At 41.6% G+C, this 19,166-nt stretch overlaps 1 protein-coding gene across 1 annotated transcript in view; it reads right to left on the bottom strand.

Annotated features, from left to right (window-relative positions):
• Positions 1-19,166, bottom strand: part of zbtb16a (zinc finger and BTB domain containing 16a) — a 133,649-nt gene that overhangs the window by 51,870 nt on the left and 62,613 nt on the right. The gene's annotated exons all lie outside the window — the stretch shown is intronic.

Consider the following 19,166-nt stretch of genomic DNA (forward strand, 5'->3'; position numbering starts at 1 on the left):
TTATTAGACATTCACACACACACATACAGCACATTTGGGAAAGGTGTATGAAATGGAGAGAAAAATAGCATCTTAAAGCCACAGTGGAGATAAAATAAACCCCATAAAAAAGAAAATTACATGAACCTGTCAACACATTTCTAATTTAATTTCACAGTAAAAGATATGAATCCTATCAGGGAAATTCAAGGCAAAAATATATCATGATGAGAATTTGAAACGAAGACTTTATTTCAGTGAGTGTGATAGTTTAGGCTTAAGAATATAACCACAACACAAACATCTCTTGCCTTGAATGCAACTTTTAAAGACAAACTGTTGGAGGTTAGAGGAAATGGAGTGAGTCGTGTGAGTGAATCAGAGTGAATCTTTAAGATAACAAATACATCATGATGATAAAATCCATTTATTGCACATATGTCGGAATCAGCATACATATCGCCTAAACACAACGAAACAAAAAATGATTAATTTACTTATTTCTGAAAAAACAGTCTTCTCTTATCATGAAACTAATATTGATAACTAATAATAATCCAATATGTTCTTATTCTTATCAGATATTTTCACACTGTCAAATATCAGTATTGTTATTGGCCTACAACAGTATAGTATTGTTGTTATAGACTTTCTAAACAAATGTGCCACATGCACAATACTTCCTTATCTATAAAGGAATGAATATTGAGTCAAGATAATTTTAATTATGGTTCATTTTTACTGAAATTTCTTGTTTAAGACCCAATCTTTCCTATTCCATGTACAACCTGTGTGATAATAAACAAAATATTGCTTGAAATCCCTCCATCACTTGTAAACGACCAAGTAACATCCACATTATGCGGTTTGGCAGAGTACTATTATCAGAAAATTGATCGACAACATGCTTGTGTTTTGCAGTTTGATACTGTATTATCTGAAGGCTTGGGCTGCCATAATTTGTTCCTCTTTCGTTTTACAGAATTTAGATTATTTTTTTCAGGATTTGATTGTTTAATGAGTGTATTGTGATATTCAATTTAGCCTACATTTAGCTCTCTAATTTGACGAGTCAAACTATCCGCCTTCAGGTTGGTCGGATTCAGCTCTAAACTGAATGAATATGCAAATAATGGCAGGAGGAGTCTTCCCCTTCCCCATATATTCAGTAAGACTATGACTAGTCCACAAGCACAGTATTTCCTTGCTCAACTATTCTGCAATTCTAATTTCTTTAACTTCCAGATAGATATTTAAAAGTGAACACAGTTTATTTCAGTATATACTGTCGAACCAAACCAATACTTTTAATATTTCCGATTGTTTCAGCCTAATATACAAGGCTGATACAATCCAGCTCTTAACCCAAAGCCACAAATGCATTGTTGAGAACTCTTTCACTTTTGTTGCACCACACCGCATGTTTATGCAAGTAAGATCAAGTATGTAGCCCTTAAGCTATGGTCTGAATTGCCATGTTCACCTGTACTTTATGAATGTGTACAACCGTGTACAACAATAAAAGAAGAGACAGAAGACTGGCATGCACACACACACACACACTGTGCTGTTGGAGGGCACATCAGATCAGGCCCAGGCAAACGACTTTTTATGGCTTGGCAACAAGCACTGTACATGCCATACACATCACACATCAAAAAGACACACGCACGCACACACACACAACACACAACACATTTGACATCTGGATATTGTGTATGTGCAAAATAGATGTGCGTGTAATGCGTGTGTGTGTGTCTGTTTCCAGTTCAAGCACAGAGTGATCTCTCCCAACCAGACCTTGGTTTGTTCTTGGCACGGCCTTGTGGGTTACGACACCTCCAGAGAGAGAAAGAGAACACAATGAAAACAGGAAGCCGATTCTTAGATGACAAAAAAAAAGTCAGGGAGAGATGGCTTGTGTGGTTTTGCAACCGCAGTGACATTAGGGAACGGCCTGTACTGTAATAAGCTCTACCAAAAGCAGAAATGACACGGACCGTACATGACAGAGCGTGCCTGCCAGTAGAGTGCTTATGCAACAAGTTATGCAAAAGATGGTACGCTGCACAAATGAGCGTGACTAGATCATAAGCCACTGTAATGCAACCTTTAAAGCAAGCACATCTTACATTTGCCTGCGATATCAAAAGATTGATGTCCATTTAACAACTCTAGACTAAACAGGCAGAGCTGGTGAGCAATGTCCTTTTTAATTGGCTGCATATTCAAGAGGCATAATTTGCAGTGCGAGCGTATGGCGCACCAGTGTCAAATGCACAGATGAGCATATGGCCGAATTAGCTGGCAAAAGCAGCCACTTAACCTTTGGAGAACAAGACATGTAGTGGAGATGTAGACAGAATCCCCCAACACACCCACCGATGTCCCTCATTTGCATTAATCACCTCTCTGTTGCCTCTTTAACTCCCTGATTCATCATTGTTGGATCAACTGTAATTATTATTTTTTGCATGCTACAGTTGCTCTGCTAACCTGCATTGGACTCCTTTCATCGTATTGATTTGAGCTCATCGATTGCCCTTGCAGGGACCGACTGGAACAATTTTATGACCACACAACCCTGACTTCATCATGTGCTACCCATAGTCAGTGCTCAAAGTAAATACACAATAATGCTTTTACTGCTGACCATTTCCCTAAACATGTCCTAGAGCCTTTATTTAAAAGGAGGGTTTGTTACTTTACAGTTAGCTACTGGGCTGAATTCATTTCCATAATCTATGAAAATCAATTCACAATGAACTGAAACCTGCTCGAAAATAAGCAGCCCATCGCAGTCAATATCATGTCACAAGTAAGTTTCATGAAAAGCAAGGTTCACTTTACAATTTCCCTCCACAATTTGCCACCACTGAGGAGCTCCTGTGCAGGGCACTTAACCCCCTGCTGCCTCAGATGGGCTCCTCAGTGGCTAAAAGATCAAACTGTGATTGTACCAGGAAGCTTCCAGGTGTGAATGTGTGTAACTGTGCGAGTGTGTTGCTGTGTGTTCCTGGAAAAGAGCATTCATGCTCAGCAAATCTAATCTGCTTAAAGAAAATAATGGATGTCTGGAAGGTGAGAAAAACACATCCACAAATATGGTTAGCAGTACAAAATATATACATAACACATAAAATATAGGTGATTTGTAGTAAATCAGCTTAACACTGGCATGGTTACTATAAGTAATGACTCCGCCCCACAGACAGAGGTGCAACACTATAACCAGTCTTCTGGGAGGCCAAGAGGAGTGTGCTAAATGGGCCAGGGATAGGATTTTAGTGCAGGGCATGCCCCTGCTTGTGGCACAAGGACATAAATTGTCGGGAAATGCCTGCATGGTGCCTTGCTTCAAGGAGAATGGAGTTGTGTGAGGTCACCGTGGGGCAAAGGGGGGAGGAAAAGTGGGAGCACAGGAACCCAGGGTACACACAGCCAGGCAGCCACCCAGCCAGATGCCCGTCACTCTGGTTAGCCAGCTAAGTGCTAACAGGGGCCCCTCCGCTTAGTAACAGCCGCCATCAGCCATTTTCCCTGCCAAATTAAAGCGATAAATCTAGAGGCCCCTTTGATCGCAAAGGGTGAACTTGTTAGTTAGGAAAGATGGGATAACTAAGACAGAGGGGACACCAACTTGACATCAGCTGTTACTCTTGTTACGTGTGTTCTAAACAATAGTTCTCAGCGAACAAAGGACTCTGTACAACCAGGGGCCCATTTACAACGTCAAATCAAAAGGGACCTTATTTAAACATCGAAATGAACCCGATCTATCATTTCATTTGGAGAGATTTTCATTTGCACAAAACAAACATTGAATGGTGGGATCTCCCTGTTGCTCACCAGGAGACGTTGGACTGAATGAAAACTAATGTGAAGGAATTAAAAATGACCTCTCACAAAATTAAAAAGACCAAAAATGAAAAGAAGAAGAAAAAAAAGGAATCTCTAACTGGCAGGCGTGCCAAGTCCACTCTGTAAGCAGGGAGTCCTGTGTCACATTGTCACAGATTCAGCCCTTAGCTGACATAATAAAAGTTGCACAACCCCTGCTGAGTTGTGTGTGTGTGTGTGTGCACGTTGGGAGGTGGGGAAGGGGTGGTGATCAGGTGCCACTGAAGCCGCTTCCCTTTTCGCTTCCCTCTCTGAAATATTGCACAAGTGTTGTTGCAGAGCAGTGTGGCTCAGTTATTTCATAAAAGCTGTAAAAGAGAACAAGCCGGAGAGGGCTCCCTGCCAATCATGTAAACTTCTTACAAAGCCTGGGAGCAAAGAGTAATATCGCAGTCCCATTTTCACTGTAAACTAGATCTGTCTTCACAGTCTCTTCATCCTCTTTGTAAAGAAAGCGTTCCTTCACATGGTGCCACGTTGTCACTTTTTTTGCAGCACTAACATCTCACTAAAGTTAAATTAGCTATTGTTAAACTGCAGTTTTACGTGGAGTTTGTAAGTGTATGCTTGGTGGTAGAAGGTTCATATCTGGTTTGCTGAAAAGGCACATTATGTTATTTGCATGAGGTTAGATTAGATTCAACTTTGCTACCATTGCACAGAGTAGAGAAGAAGTGAGATAACAAGATTCAGTAGATAACCTTGTTTTTTTTGTAGGTGCAGAAGTGTTGTTGAGGATGTAAGGTTACCATAGCAGGCCCTGCTAAGTGTCTGGAAACATCAGCTCTGGGTGTAAACATACGATACAATAGAAAGAATAAGTAGAGAACGAGTCTAGTGCTAACCTAATACCTGATAAACAGAACATCCCAGTAATCAAAGTCTAAAATCATGAGTAACCCAGTACAGAAAAAGACTCAAGTCAGCCTTATGTCCCAGTCATGTGACATGAAGGACCACTGTCACCTCCAGTCTAAACACTGTCACAGTCCTATCGTTCACATTTTGACTTGACTTGTAAATCTCTTGTGATTACAGTCTGTTGGGTTGACTAGGTTCTCTAACCACTTCCTTTCATGCGCGTTTCACTACAGTTAACTGCTACGTGCTTCCTCCTACAGTGGCAACATTTAGACATGTGGATTGTGGATTAGCCCACCAAGTAGGCCTCACAGGGAAGTGACGGTGCATTCCCTTGCATGTAATTTCCCCTGACATACTCAGTGCTCATTCTCCCATTTCCCTAAATAATGTGGTGTGCAATGGTGCATTGTCCTATTTGCTATTACGCTCATTCCATGTGTGCATGGAATCTGAGTTGCAAATGCAAACCATGGTTACGTTATGATGCAGAGACGAGAGCAGGGGAAAAGTAACCTCAGTGCCCATTTGGGAGTTTGTGGGTGTGATAAGTGTGTCTGGGTGCAACAACACACACACACACACACACCGATACCACACTCACATCATCCAGCTCAGCTATGTGATCTCATAATGCTGCCATTCAGAAGCTCTTCTCATTCAAAAGAATGTGTCAGACATAGAGAAAGGGCCTGTTTGTTTGGGGCTGTATCTCCGGTGGAAGACTAAATATTTTTGTGACTGTGTACCCACACTCAGACTTGACACTTGTTGTTCCAACCTACTTTCTTTCACAGGTAGCGCATATATGCTAAGTATGCAACAGATGTCCCCCCTTGGGGATAGCAGTCTAAACAGAATCTTTCATCAAAGACAATCACAGAATTAAACATAAGAGTTAGAGAGCCTGTCTCTACTCTCAGCGACACACAGAAAGTAGGCCACCATGTTGATGCGGAGCTAAACATTTCATACTGCATGGGAAAAAGAGAAAAACCTGCGTTTCAACCGCTGGCCATTTCATAATCTGATGAAGACATCAATCTTCCCATTGCAACACATGCATTAAATGACCTTGTTTGGCAGCTAAACATGTTGCTGGCATTAAGTGAAAGTGTCTCGTTAAAAGAAAAAACAGTGAACCTGCAGTTTTTAAGGCAAGTCATACAAAACCCTTCTGTTTTCTGCAATATAGTCATCAAAATAGTTGTCGAATGGTCTCACATGCCCGCTTGCATGAGATGGCATGACACTATTTAGCATTCATTACACAAAAAATGCCAGTCTAAGAGCTTCCACATTGAGGAAAGGTTCAACAATAGAGCTCGACTGTTCCAAGAGAATAAGCCTGCTGTAATACATAAAATACCAAATTCAACTGCGGACAATCCGTCACATGTAAAAACAACATGGAAAACAAACAGCCCTGCTGCGTGTGAATAAAATGCCAGCTGTCTTTATGACAACACTGCAGTCAACCTGTGGAATTTAAATCTCCTTTTTTTTTCATAATAAAATCTATCAGCCTCATGTGATTTGAGCTCGCAAAGTTGTATATTGTCTAAAAGTTTTGGATTAACCAAGTAGGTTATAGGCTAAGTTTGCCATCTTGTAAACTAAAGCTTGATCAAAAACTGTCACAGTGAGTGTGTCTCGTGCAAATGTGCAAATTAAATGTTGAATTTGAGCTGAGCGAGGTAAATCTGGGGATAATATTCTCTTATGCTGAAGTAGATGTTCCCATCTAGTTTAAAAACCTGTCCTAAGTAAAATTACCCCATCACACATTTTCTCTAAAATGCACACTGACCTGAAAAAAACATACTTAATTTTACAATGACAAGAGTTAGGTCAAACATTAAGAGACTACTGAGGAGTCGCAGAGGCCTTAATTCCTAATTGCCTGGCTGATTTTTGCACACAAATGAATTTGTGAAGGTTAACTTGACGCAAGAAAGCTGCAGTTTTTTTTGGTTTTTTTTCCACTTTACTTCATGCGCAGCCAAGGTTTTTGCAGGGCAGGACACAGTTTACTGTATGTGCACATATTTCTGCAGGAAGTGGCTGCATGATCTGTTCTCAGGAGTCATGAAGGCTAAATGGGAAATTAAAAAGGCTAATTACAGTGTATCTGTCGATGGACGACCAATATTACATTCAGTGGTTTTTAACAGTGTAAACAGGGCAGGAGAGAAAGAGAGAGAGAGAGAGAGGGAGAGGGAGAGGCAGACAGACAGATTAGGGAGCGAGAACGTGTGTGAGTGTGTGTGTGTGTGTGTGAGTGTGTGTGTGTGTGAGACAGAGGGAGGGAAGCAGACAAGCGCAGTCACCAACAAAAACATAGCCTGGCTGTTCACTGAGCCTACATAAATGGCTTACGTAAGACAGTACTCTCAGTACCAAAAAACAGCAAAAATCCATAAACACACATCCCCCCGCCTACTCCCCCATGCACGCACGCTCTCTCACACACACACACAGGTTTCATTACACTTGTGAGGACTTCCATTCATTCCCAGAACCATAAAAAATAACTTCCGCCGTCTCCTCTAGATTCATGCCTTTAATCTTCACCATAAAATAAAAGTGAAGCAATATGCAAAATGACAATAAGTGTCAAAAAAAGTCCCCTTTCCCAGCATCTGAAACTCAATCTGGTTCACATACAAATAGCAAAACAAGTACACGCACATTCACAGGAACACACACAGACGCAGTATGCTGTCAGAACAATGAGTACAGACACCACACGCTCTCTCTCATCCCCCCCCCCCTCCCTTCCTTGCTGCCTTGCTCTACCTTCGGCGTTATAACGAGCCGTGCTGTACAGTTTTATTTACACCAGCCTCTTATCAGTGGTACAGCAGCACAGAGACTGCCAATTGGAGAGGACAGGCCACGGTACTGCCTGTACCCTGTAGTGGAGTAGGTGTGTACCGCCATGCTCCCAGCACGTTTTTTTATCAAGGCTCAGAAAAGACTGGGCCCGTGCCAGGCTGCCTCTCAAAATAATAAAACACTCTCACACACACACAGGTCGAGTTTGCAATAAGTTACCACAACTTATCTTGCAGCACATATACAGTAGCATCGAGAGGGCTTCCGTTGAGAGCATTTAACGGGGAAAACCCACCAGAACTCATTTCAACCATCTTTACATGTGCAGGGACAGAGTTGCAAAGAGCAGCAAATGCATTTTTAGCTTGAATAAACCTTGTGCCAGGAAGCATGTGACAGGTGGCGGCATGCAGGAGGTAGCTGATCGAACGCAATCAGGACAGAAATCTCAAAATACGTCTTGCTTTATTACCAACTACTCGTGAAGACAATCTGTTGCCAATGGAGCATATAATATGAATCGTGGGATTAGAGGAAAGGTTTTGTTTTAGAACATGTGTTTGAAAGTGAAATTGTCTATCTTGTCAAGGTGACCACCATGTAAGTAGCGTTACAGATTTAGCCCTGTTTGATCCAAGCTTTGGAGATGTTGATACAAATAATAAGCGAGCTAGTGGTAAAACGACCTGACAAGCCAATTACAGGATAACTCTGGCATGGTAGGGCAAACAGAAAGTAGCTGCGCATGGAACACACAGTACATAATGTGCCATGTAGAAGATATTGCAGTCACTATAAAACACGTAGTGGTTCTCACAAATATCAGACAGACAGACTCACACACGCAGGAATGACTTTATGGTGTGAGCTAACACAGCGCTATAGATAAGAGGAGATAATCTTGCTTTTCTGTGGGGTGGGGTGGGGGGGGTGAGGGGGTAGGCAAGCCATCAAAAGCACAGGAACATGTTTGCTCCCGATGATATTGTTATCGACGGAGAGGAAAAAGAAATCAAAGGGAAGCGAGAGAGCACGAGGAAGAGGGAGGGAGAGAAAAAAGAGGAAACAGATGAAGACAGAGAATATTCAGGTCGCATTTGACAGCTTTACGGTCTGTTGCGCCGAATGGGATGTCTAGGGACGTGGCAAAGCAGACAAATATTGACTTGCAGAGCGTTTGCATGCACACACATACACACACAAAGAGAGGACGGGAAAATACACAAGACACTTCCACATGAAGCCTCTAAATTCAGCCCCCCTTCAAAATGGATGAGCTCACATTGCAACATCAGTCACCCTTGTTTTTTTGCCCAGCTCAACCTCTTAATCCATTTTGCCTGCAAACCAATTTGTTTGTCCAGTAGGTCACAGACAGTTCCCTGCCCTCACTGTTCCCTGTTCTCTTGTACTGTTTATTTCTCCCTCTCCTTTGCCTTAGATTCTCTAAACGACGAAGCCATTTCCAGAGCTTTTGCCCCCTGGGAGATCGAGGGCATCTCAGTCCACAAATCCATCCATCCCTCCTCCTCTTTTCCGCAGTCTCTTGCTCCCATCTACCTCCTTCTCTCCCGTCCTCAAACTGCCTTGACGTCAGAGAAACCTGATTTTAAGTGCACGTTGACGTGAATGGACACGAACATATATGCATTATTTAAAACAGTTTCTTTAGCTTTCTGAGCTGCCATACCTTCTTATTTTGGAATAAGTACAGTCAGATTAGTGGTAATTTGGTATTGGGTACATAGTGTTAGCATGGGGCTTTGGAGACAACTCGTGATATAATAACAGTGTCTGATCTAGTTTTAAAACGTGTTTATCCTGATTTTAACCTGAGTATTCTTAGTTTTCTTCCATTTGATGTGATTAGTGAGCTGTATATCTTGACCGAGCGTTTTGCCATGACACAATGTACAGACATTCACTGTCCACGTAGAATGAATCCTAATGAATTTCATGATCCCTTTACTTTTCCTTTAGTGCCACTACGAGGCTGACATTTTTCAGTTTTCTTAATAAAATATGTCTAACGACTGGGTGGACTGCCATGATATTCATCATCCTCACAGGATGACTTGTAGTAAATTTGATGATCCTCTGTTTTTTCATCTGACCCCATCGTCATTTCAGTCTTAGCTGTATTTCATGTCCAGTGCTGATTAGTGATAGTTAGTAGGCCTACAACATTGCTCAAAGCAACAATGAGTCTAAACAGTCTTAAAAAGCTGCTAGCATGGCTGTGAATGCTTCATCATGCACAAAGCACCTTGAAACATTATTTATTACAAGGATGGGTTATTGCTATTAATAACATAATCTATATTCTCATTGTACAACTCACTATTAAGGTCTTGGTCATCTTTTCTATGAGAAAACAGTTGAAACCAGGTCATCAGGATATAACTAGAAAACCTTTACAGCTGAGTACAAAAGGTGCCACACAAGCCCGTTTCAAAGCTAAAGTTTATTATTGTCTGATGGCTTTTGTTTGCGATGCCCCGTGGTCTCTCACATAAAACCAGCAAGCAGCGTCATATACCTGTGTCTGTTAAATGAAGATGGTAAATAAAATGTTATCATAACTGCCAGGAATGATGGCAAAATAAAGAAAATAAGATTCAGGTCATAAAGACACACAGACACAGACACAGACAGACACACAACCATATATGTTATGTCTTGCTGTCCAGTAACAGCAATTACCCTGCCTCTGCCAGACACTGACCAAGTGTTTCAAAACACCCCCACCCTCTCAAACCCCTGGCCTCCCCTCCTCCCTGGCTGCCCCTAGAGGTGAAAGGTGCCATGTGTTTTCAGCTTCGCTTCCAACCCCCCTCTGTTTTCAAGAAGGCAGGAGAAAATGAGGCTTTGACATGTATCCGTGTGCTCCTGCGGGCCACAGACGCAAAGGTATCTTCAGGGCCATGGGTGGAGGTGTGTAGCTGTGAGTGTGTATGTGGGTGCATGGATGTGTGTGAAGCAGTGCAAGGAAGGAAACAAGAGCTGGATGCATAGAGGAACCACCCGGGGCTCTCCTGGTGTGAAGAGGCAGGAAGTAAGTTAGGCTGCTCTAAAATGCCAAAGTGGACCATTTCTCACAAGCCTCGGGGCCTGGTATTAATAGATCCTGGAAGGACAGGGGTGGGTGGGCTTCTGGTAAAATGTATGCTAACATGAGTGACCTACTGCAGTTTGAGTCTACGGAAGTCTGTTGATAGAGGTCTTGATTAAAGAGACACCAGATTGAGCTAAACTTCAGGTTAACTTGAATTAAATGAGTGTGATGCTTCACTACCCAGAATGAATCTAAGATATCGATTGGAAAATGCATACAGTACTTGTGTTTAGTGAACCAAACAGTATATGACGCTTTATACTCATGCACACCGATGGCACGAGGAAGTTTAGAGGTCTGTCCCTGTCACAGCACTGTGTACATGAGTGTTGGAGTCCTGATAACGCCGGAGCCGTCATGGACTGAATGTTCGGCTGACAATGCTCCCAAAGATTGGACAAAACTTAAAGCTATGAACTCACTGCATCGAAGTACAACTTCTCGGAGGGAATTTGAGCGATCTGGCTGTGAAGTGCACAGAGTTTAAGCAGCAGAAATATGACTTACCCAGAGATGGACTGCTAATGATTTTTTTTGTTGTTGATTTTTTTCTTTTTCAAACTTGTAGCCTTCAGACCAAACCGACACTGACTCAGTCACTTGAGGCAGTTTATCAGATTTCGTGCAGCTCCCTCTGGAGCCACAAAAGGCTTTATACAACTTTTTCACATATGCTGTGCTACTCCGCAAGACTTGTAAACAGACTTTGATGTGTAAAATATGTGGAGTTCCCTTTTAAGTGCACACATTTGAATTTTACTATTAAGTATCCATTAGTATCTAGCAATTATAAATCCTATCAGGAACTATACCTGATATCAGAATTTAGAGATCTAAACTAATCTACCAGGCACTCAGTTCAAGGTCAGTCTAGAGCAACTAGTATGTAGAATGAGGCGCTAATTTAATGTCTGTTTTGCTTAAAGCCATTCACAGAGGAGCAACCAGAAGAATATCCAACAAAATACCAGAGGCAATAAGAAAAGTCTCCACTGTCCATTGACGGCACCGTCTCAACTCAACAAGTTCATTTGAGTTTGCAGTTGTTTCAACAGTATCATCGTGCTGTGTGCCGTTTTATGATCTTAAGTTTAGTCAACTAACCAACTTAATTAAGGCCTGAATAAGATCATGCCCATGGTTTAAAGAAACCAACGTAGACTGTTGGTGAGAGAACTAATGGGAATGTTACACTTTCTACAACTAACCACTTCCCAAAGACCCACTTGGCCAAAGACAGGCTGCTGATCAGAGACGCACAAATTACCAACAACTTAATCTACTAATTAAACTTGTAATTCTCACATGTGCTTGACCAAACAATCAATGCTGTATTTTTCTGACGAGGACAGCCCTTCTTCATCCTCTGGGTACTATGAATATCCATACCAAGATGTATAGAATCTGGCCAACATGATGGACAGGCTGACACCCACAGCTTTAAACCACAGCGCTAACCAGGCAGAAAGCACATTTTTATACAATATTAGCTTCATTCTATGTGAGCCGGGATGGGAGACAGACAGACCTGAGACTCTGACCAGCAGTTGAACCCTTGCCCCTGTGACCACCACAGACTGTTGCCAAGCCAGCTGCTGGGAATCCAGCAATTGACATCCTCTTTACAGTGCTGTAAATGCATTTATAGTTCAAGAGAGGAAGGGATGAGATGGCTGCTGGATCGGGGCAGGAAAACTCATTTTGGCTGTCGTTAGCTGCCTGGGGGGGTGCTGGTGGTGGGTTGAGGTTTAAGGTGATTGCACCAAATCTAGACACAGAACCAACACTTGTTGCCCTACTTTTTTATTTTGTTCAGCAGCAGCAAAATGACTGCGAAGGAGTGCTGGAGAATGAAACCAAAGCAAACGCTGAGACTTTTACCGGTGAAACAGGAGCCACTGAGCTCCCGTGAGGTGGACACACAATTCATTCTCCCAGTTTTCATGTTAGCGTAAGCATTCTTGTCAGATGCTGAGGAAACTAATGTCTACGGCATTACAAAAGCTTTCACTGTCTCTCTGTCAAGTCGTCTCCCTTTACCTCCATCCTCTTTTTTTTTTTGTATACAGTGAACCAAAATGGCCAAATGAACAGAGAAATCATGGCAGGAGTTGGTGGCCGCCCCCCTATACACACTCTCCCTCCCTTTCCCCAGGTCAATAACCTGTAAAGATTTAGTGTTTAGGGCCCATTATTTCCTGCTTTCAAGTCACACATTGTCAAAGGCAATGCTGAGTTTATTAAGGCTGGAGTCAGGGGGCCTGAGTGGAAGGCAGGGAATACAGTGATCACCTGGGTAATAAAACTCTGACAAAGAAAAAAGGAGGGAATAGTGTAAACTGGCAGAGAAATACTAGGAATTCTAAACTGGCAGGATTTAAATGCCCTTGGAGCAAGATTTGGGAACACTGTACTTTGAAAGAGGTGATCAAATCTCTTCCGAAATTGTTCAGAAGCCCAACAAGTTAAGTGTCCCTATGTTTGCTGGTTACTGCCAATATGACAACTAGAACATTGCTAAACAATTGTAAATGTGAGTCAGATCAACTCAGGAAGGAGGACAAGCTGAGCCAACAGAAACAACTGGAGGCATGGCTAAGAGTGTAAATGATAGGATATCCAAATGGCTGAACAACAGGAAATGTTTGAAACATGTAGGTTTTTTTTTTACTGCACTCAGGTGCATTCATTTACATAGTTGTTTATTTTGTTTGATTCCAAAATCCCCTCTTCCACCCTGTTAAATCTTCCACATAAAAGATAATAAGTCCTGACTTCAAACAGGCAAATCGGATCAATTAGGGAAATCTCACAACAAGAGCTATTTGGGGGAATAAACTTACCTCAAAATACCACAGAACTTGTAGTCATCAAGCTGTGTTATCTGCCAAATGACACCATACAGGGGTTACCAGCTCTTTTCCATTAAGTCATCTGTTTTTCCCTAAATGGGGTGTCAGAGTGAGGATACCATTTGTTGGGTAAAGTCAAAAAAGATGAAGAAAATCTCCCATGTTCAGATTCTATCCAGACCCACAGCACAGATGACATTGAGATCCAATTAGTTATCATTTATGAGAGCCTGAGCTCAGCTTTCTGCCGTCCTTCATCAGCTGCTTTCATTTTGAGCTACAATAAAGTTAATAGACATTGCTTAGGGCATGCATAATGCATTATACATAGACACATTGGGTCTTAAATAAATAACAGACAAGGATAAACTGGTTTTCACACCTTCTATTAATTGTAATGTTTGTCAGTTTGAAAGTAAACCATGGTGTCAGGAGGTTTCTGAAAAATCAAATCATCTGGATTTCTCAGGTACTAAATACTGTTATTTGTGTGTATTTTTCTAATGTTAAATTCCTCTATTGCTTTTAAAAAGATTGGCACTTTAAACTCCAAAAAGCAGAGCAAAAACTGTTTGTTACTAATATTCCTCTTTTGACCAAAGTGAAGTTGTTACACTGTTTTGATGTGAGGATTTGCCGGCCCTCTTCTTCCTGCAGACCCGTCACTTTGTGCACGGGCCTCACACAGCTCTGGATATAGATACAGCAGAACTGATACTGTAGAGGCAATGACAGCTCTTGGCAGGCAGCCAAAAGTCGGGTAGTGTGTGTGTGTATATGTGCGGTTGGAGGTAGTGGTGGGGGGATACAATCAGCTGAGGCAGAAATAGGCCAAATGGTGACTGTACGGTTCAAAGGGTTCGCCTGTCCTCTTTAGTTGCTCTCTGAGTAGGCTTCCCCCCTCTCTTTCCCTGCTGTTACCTTGTTGGGTTATCAGGGAAAATCTCTGGTGGATGTAAATTTGATTTCATTTAATCTATCATTAACTTATTATTAGGTTTTTTCTACGGGGTGTCAATTGAATATGAAAACCTGGACCATAAAAAGGATGTAGTTAAATGTATTGTGCTCACTTAAAACGAAATGTCGTCTCTCCACGCTGCATGATAATTAGTCAGTGTGATAAAATATTATGTTTTAATTATAATGTGTTATTTCTTGGCCCATGACTTATCAATACAAATCAATACTAAAAAAAAAAATCCCTCTTTCTGCTGAATATATTTTAATGTTTAGGATTTATTCTCTTCAGTTGTATTCATGTAACGTTACTGAATTCACATTTTATATATTGTTTTAAACTCGCTGGATACTTTCATCGAAACAAGACTATGTTTGCACGAATTTGACAAACTTAGATTTGGAAAAGCCCAAAAAACAAACACGTTCTATTAGAATTGAAATCTATAATATCCTCTGTTACTTATCAACCAGCTGACATTCACTCCGTCGTGGTGAAGATGAAGCTTTAATGATCTGTGCTAAACTGTGCCACTTGCTGCAAATTGCGACCAGGGTGAGACACTTACCATTGTTTCAGCTGGGTTTGATGTTCAAGGAGCAGATTTATTCACTTCAACCAAAGTGATGGAAACATTCCCAGTTTGCATTGAATTTTATTTTCAACATTTCAAAGGTTTGCCTGAGTCTGAAAGTGGGTGACAGTTTGACAGAAACATCCGTACCGCTGGTGTGTGCTGTTGTCATGCTGGGTGCACTCATTATGTCTTTGTACTCTTTATGTCTTTCAGTTTAACCCACAGAGATGTGTTTGCATATTTAGCGGACATCTCATGAAGCAAAGGCTCCTCCTTAAGAACTTTCACTGGGTACATTTACATGCAGTTCTCTTTTAAACCAGTTAATCAGGCAAACTGGTTTTGGGTCAGTGCATGAAGACATTATAACTGAGCTGAAAGAAGCAGGGTAATGTCACACTTCCCACAGACTGCCTGAGGCATAAGTGAACTAACAGGGCTGACAGTGCTATAATACTACTATTTTGTTCACTTTATAGTGTTGTTTGTGGCATGAGTACACACAGTTATAGTGTTAGTTGTAGCTGATGTCATGCAAATCCAGTGGGGTGGGGCAGCCCCTAAAAAGGCTAATAAGAAACCCCTTAAGTTGGCTTAAGTTAATCAGCTATTGGTCACTGCAACATGGAAACATTTTAAAACTTTTGATTTTGGATTTACTGTTGAGGTTACAGATGATGATAACTGGTTTATTCAAAAAAAGCTCAATTAAACCAAATAAGAGTCGTTTCCAGTGGCAACAGCAAATAGTATTAGAATAATAAAGGTTGCAGAGCTCTGTTTGAAATGACGTATGTATTGACCTCAGTACCTCACCATTCTCTCTGAAGCGTAACGTAAGAGCAGCTGGGGCATCTGTTTACAAACTGTGGGCGGGAAGGATTTATCACATCATGTTTTAATTAAGATGACAGCCAAGACTGTCATCTGAAATCATGACTGAATGTTATCTTCTGAAACGGGAGATGAAAATGGAAAAAAAGGCAGTCTCACATTTTTGGAGGAGGAGCATTTATTACAGACAGTAGAGCGATGACAGGACGTGAGGGAGAGAGACGAGCAGCAAAGATCCCTGACTGGACTTGAACTGTGGATGTTGCGGTTAAGGGGCCAGCGTCCCCAAGAATTCTAACCAATAACCAATGATAATCAGTATTCGTGCTTCTTGTAAAAAGAGCCCAGAGCTAATAATCATCAAACGAAACAGATGATCTACATAGTACAGTGCAGCCTGAAAGTCTGTACAGAGAGGTTCAGAAACTGTCTGGAAGATAATCAACTAATAGTTTTCAAATCAGTACTCACCCTGTACCCCCTACCCCCCCTAAAAATCCTCTGGGGGACCATCCAAAAAGCCTGTTTACTCCTGGATTGAAGTGCTTTTCCCTCTGACCGGCCATATTAGTATTCTGTGGCCACTTGCTTGTTTTCAACAGTTATAACACAATATCCATGCTTTGCTTTTATGTCGCACCTCCCAGTGGAATTAGTAGCATAAAAGCAATCCTTGTGTGTCCTGGCTACTTCCAGATGGCTTTGGGAGTGCTTTTATCTTCTCCCTCTGCCTCGCTCGCTCTGTCTCCTTTCACTTTCTCTTGCTTTCTTTCTTCCCCCCACATGAAAGTGCCGTCGGCAGATCTTTGCTTAGCCGGGTTCATTCTCTCTTCATCCGAAAATATAAAAGTTTCAAAGAGCATTTCATGAGGGAGCTCTTCCATAAATGGGATTCATAGCTTTCTAATCTGCGCTGCGAAATTGATCTAAAAAGTTTCCCAGAGCTATTGGCCAACTTACATAATGCAATAAAAGGTCGTGCCTGAGAGAATATTTACTTTTATTACCATTTGTGTCACAAACAATCCCCCCCCCACTCGGTGTCCCCAGTTGGGACAGAATCTAGATCCCTTGCAAAAAAAAAAAAAACAAAACACAAAAAAACAAAAAAGCCATTTCATTCAAACTTACAAACACATTTTAGTATGCTACAGAACATTTGGAACAAACTGTCAAAAGAATGAGTGGAAGTCTTGGATTTGCTTCAATAATATAAGTAAGAAACATGAAAAAGCAAGATTTTAAAGCTCCGCTTGCTGGACTGCGCAAAGAAAATAACCCATGCACTCAATCATTATCTATTCACGGTCACATGGTGCACTTAACATATAGAGGAATGTGTTTATTTGGCTATTTATCTAACATGGAAATACCAATGGCAAACTGCAGCCTTGATCTGAAGCCCTCGGGTGCCAGCGGAGCAATAATCTACCAGACAAGACAAGACATGTGAACAGAGTTACATGTGAGTGTCTACACTCATGTAGGACCTGTCTAATTACATACACTGTCATGACACAATGAAAAAGCTGTCAAAACTGATTGCCTGACATCAATTTCTGTCGATGTCAGTGCATACCAGGGGCTCATTACAGAAACTGCGACAAGTGGTAGTGAAAATCTAATAGGCAGCGTGAATGTATGACACACTGTTATATCATTACTGCAACAATGTTTTACTGTTGGGTGTAATGCAGAAGAAAATCAGAGGCATTACTGAAACAGGGACAGTAGTTTTACTCTTTTTCTGGCAGCACTCTGTCACATGCTGTCTGTCTCATGGAATAACTCTCACTTTACTACCAGGTGTGACTCCCTGTCCAGCTCGTGAGTATGATGGTAACAATACACAGAGAGGATCGTCAGTGGAAGCACTGATTTGATGCGACAGTAAGTGTTCGGCAGGCTGACAGCTACAGAGCTTCAGCTGTGCTCACAGCAGACCGGACGGCTTACAAGACGCATCAGCCTCAGACAGACAGCGCATTTCACGCTTGAATATTAGCACACATGACAAAAGGTCTGTGACACTGAGACAGTCTTACAATGATCTGTGGATTAATCAATACAGTGGGAACCCTTACTGGGCTGTTTTACTGACATACAACATACTGACACAGACTTTAGCTCTTTAGAAATGAGCTGAAGTTACAGATGAAAATAAATGAGAATAAAACTAATGCTTCTCGCCATTTTGTTTTTTTTAAATGGGGATGAGATTCCTTTCATCCAGCTAACTACCATCATGCATCACGACAGGAAGAAACTCGCCTGTGCAGCTTGATGCTGGTTAGTTGACCATTGTTACTTTTAACAATGCCTTATGGGATGCTTAGAGTTCACTGAATAGAATATAATTATCACTTGGCATCCTGAGAACATTACATAACAGTGAAGACCCCACTATAAGTAGTGCACCATAATGTCAGCACTGAGCCATTTCAGACACAGTGACGCTCTTTGCTCAGGTTGAGGGAGGGTGGAGCATCAGTATGCTGGGAATTATGTCATCAAACTAATCTTATGCATAAATATTAATGATAACAGTGGAGCTGGTCTCACCCCAACCTCACCCAGGTACAAAACAAACAGGGGAAATGTGCGGTATGTCAATCATTCCTGTATATGTGCCAACATTGGCAGGTCTTATCAGGCTCAAGTGAACACACCTCTGATCTCGACTGTATACTTTCATTTTCTTTTAAATGTTTGCTCTTTTGCACACTTGATGTTATATTGAGACCTGCAGAATTAGTTCTATCAGTAGAGTTAGTGTGTCTGACAAACACTGTCATGGTCAGCACATTAGAAATGTGTTAATTGTGTCTTTACTGTCTACCAACACACAAACACTGCATGCAAAGCAGCTCTGTGTTATTTTGTCCTGGATACATGTCGCACCAGTTAGTGTGTGTGCGTGTGTGTGTGTGTGTGTGTGTGCGTGCGTGCGTGCGTGTGTGTGTGTGTGTGTGTGCGTGCGTGCCTGTAGGTTTTACAGTCTTGCTCAATACATGCACGCCCATGCACACACTCAACACAAATCCATACTAGCCACAGGCTCCTCTCCAATCTATTTTCTGCTCAGCTGGTTTTAAATGAAGTTATTATGACTCATTAAAATGCCCACAAGCTTGTGGAAGTCGGCCAATTACGATTTAAATTTAGCCTCCTGCTCTCACAACCTTATCTCCCCCCTGTACTACCCACCTCTCATCGCTGCCATGGCTTTTTTCCTTTTTTGTTTTGGGA

The sequence above is a fragment of the Pempheris klunzingeri genome, chromosome 14 (assembly GCF_042242105.1).
Source record: "Pempheris klunzingeri isolate RE-2024b chromosome 14, fPemKlu1.hap1, whole genome shotgun sequence".
NCBI classification, from domain to species: Eukaryota; Metazoa; Chordata; class Actinopteri; order Acropomatiformes; family Pempheridae; genus Pempheris; species Pempheris klunzingeri.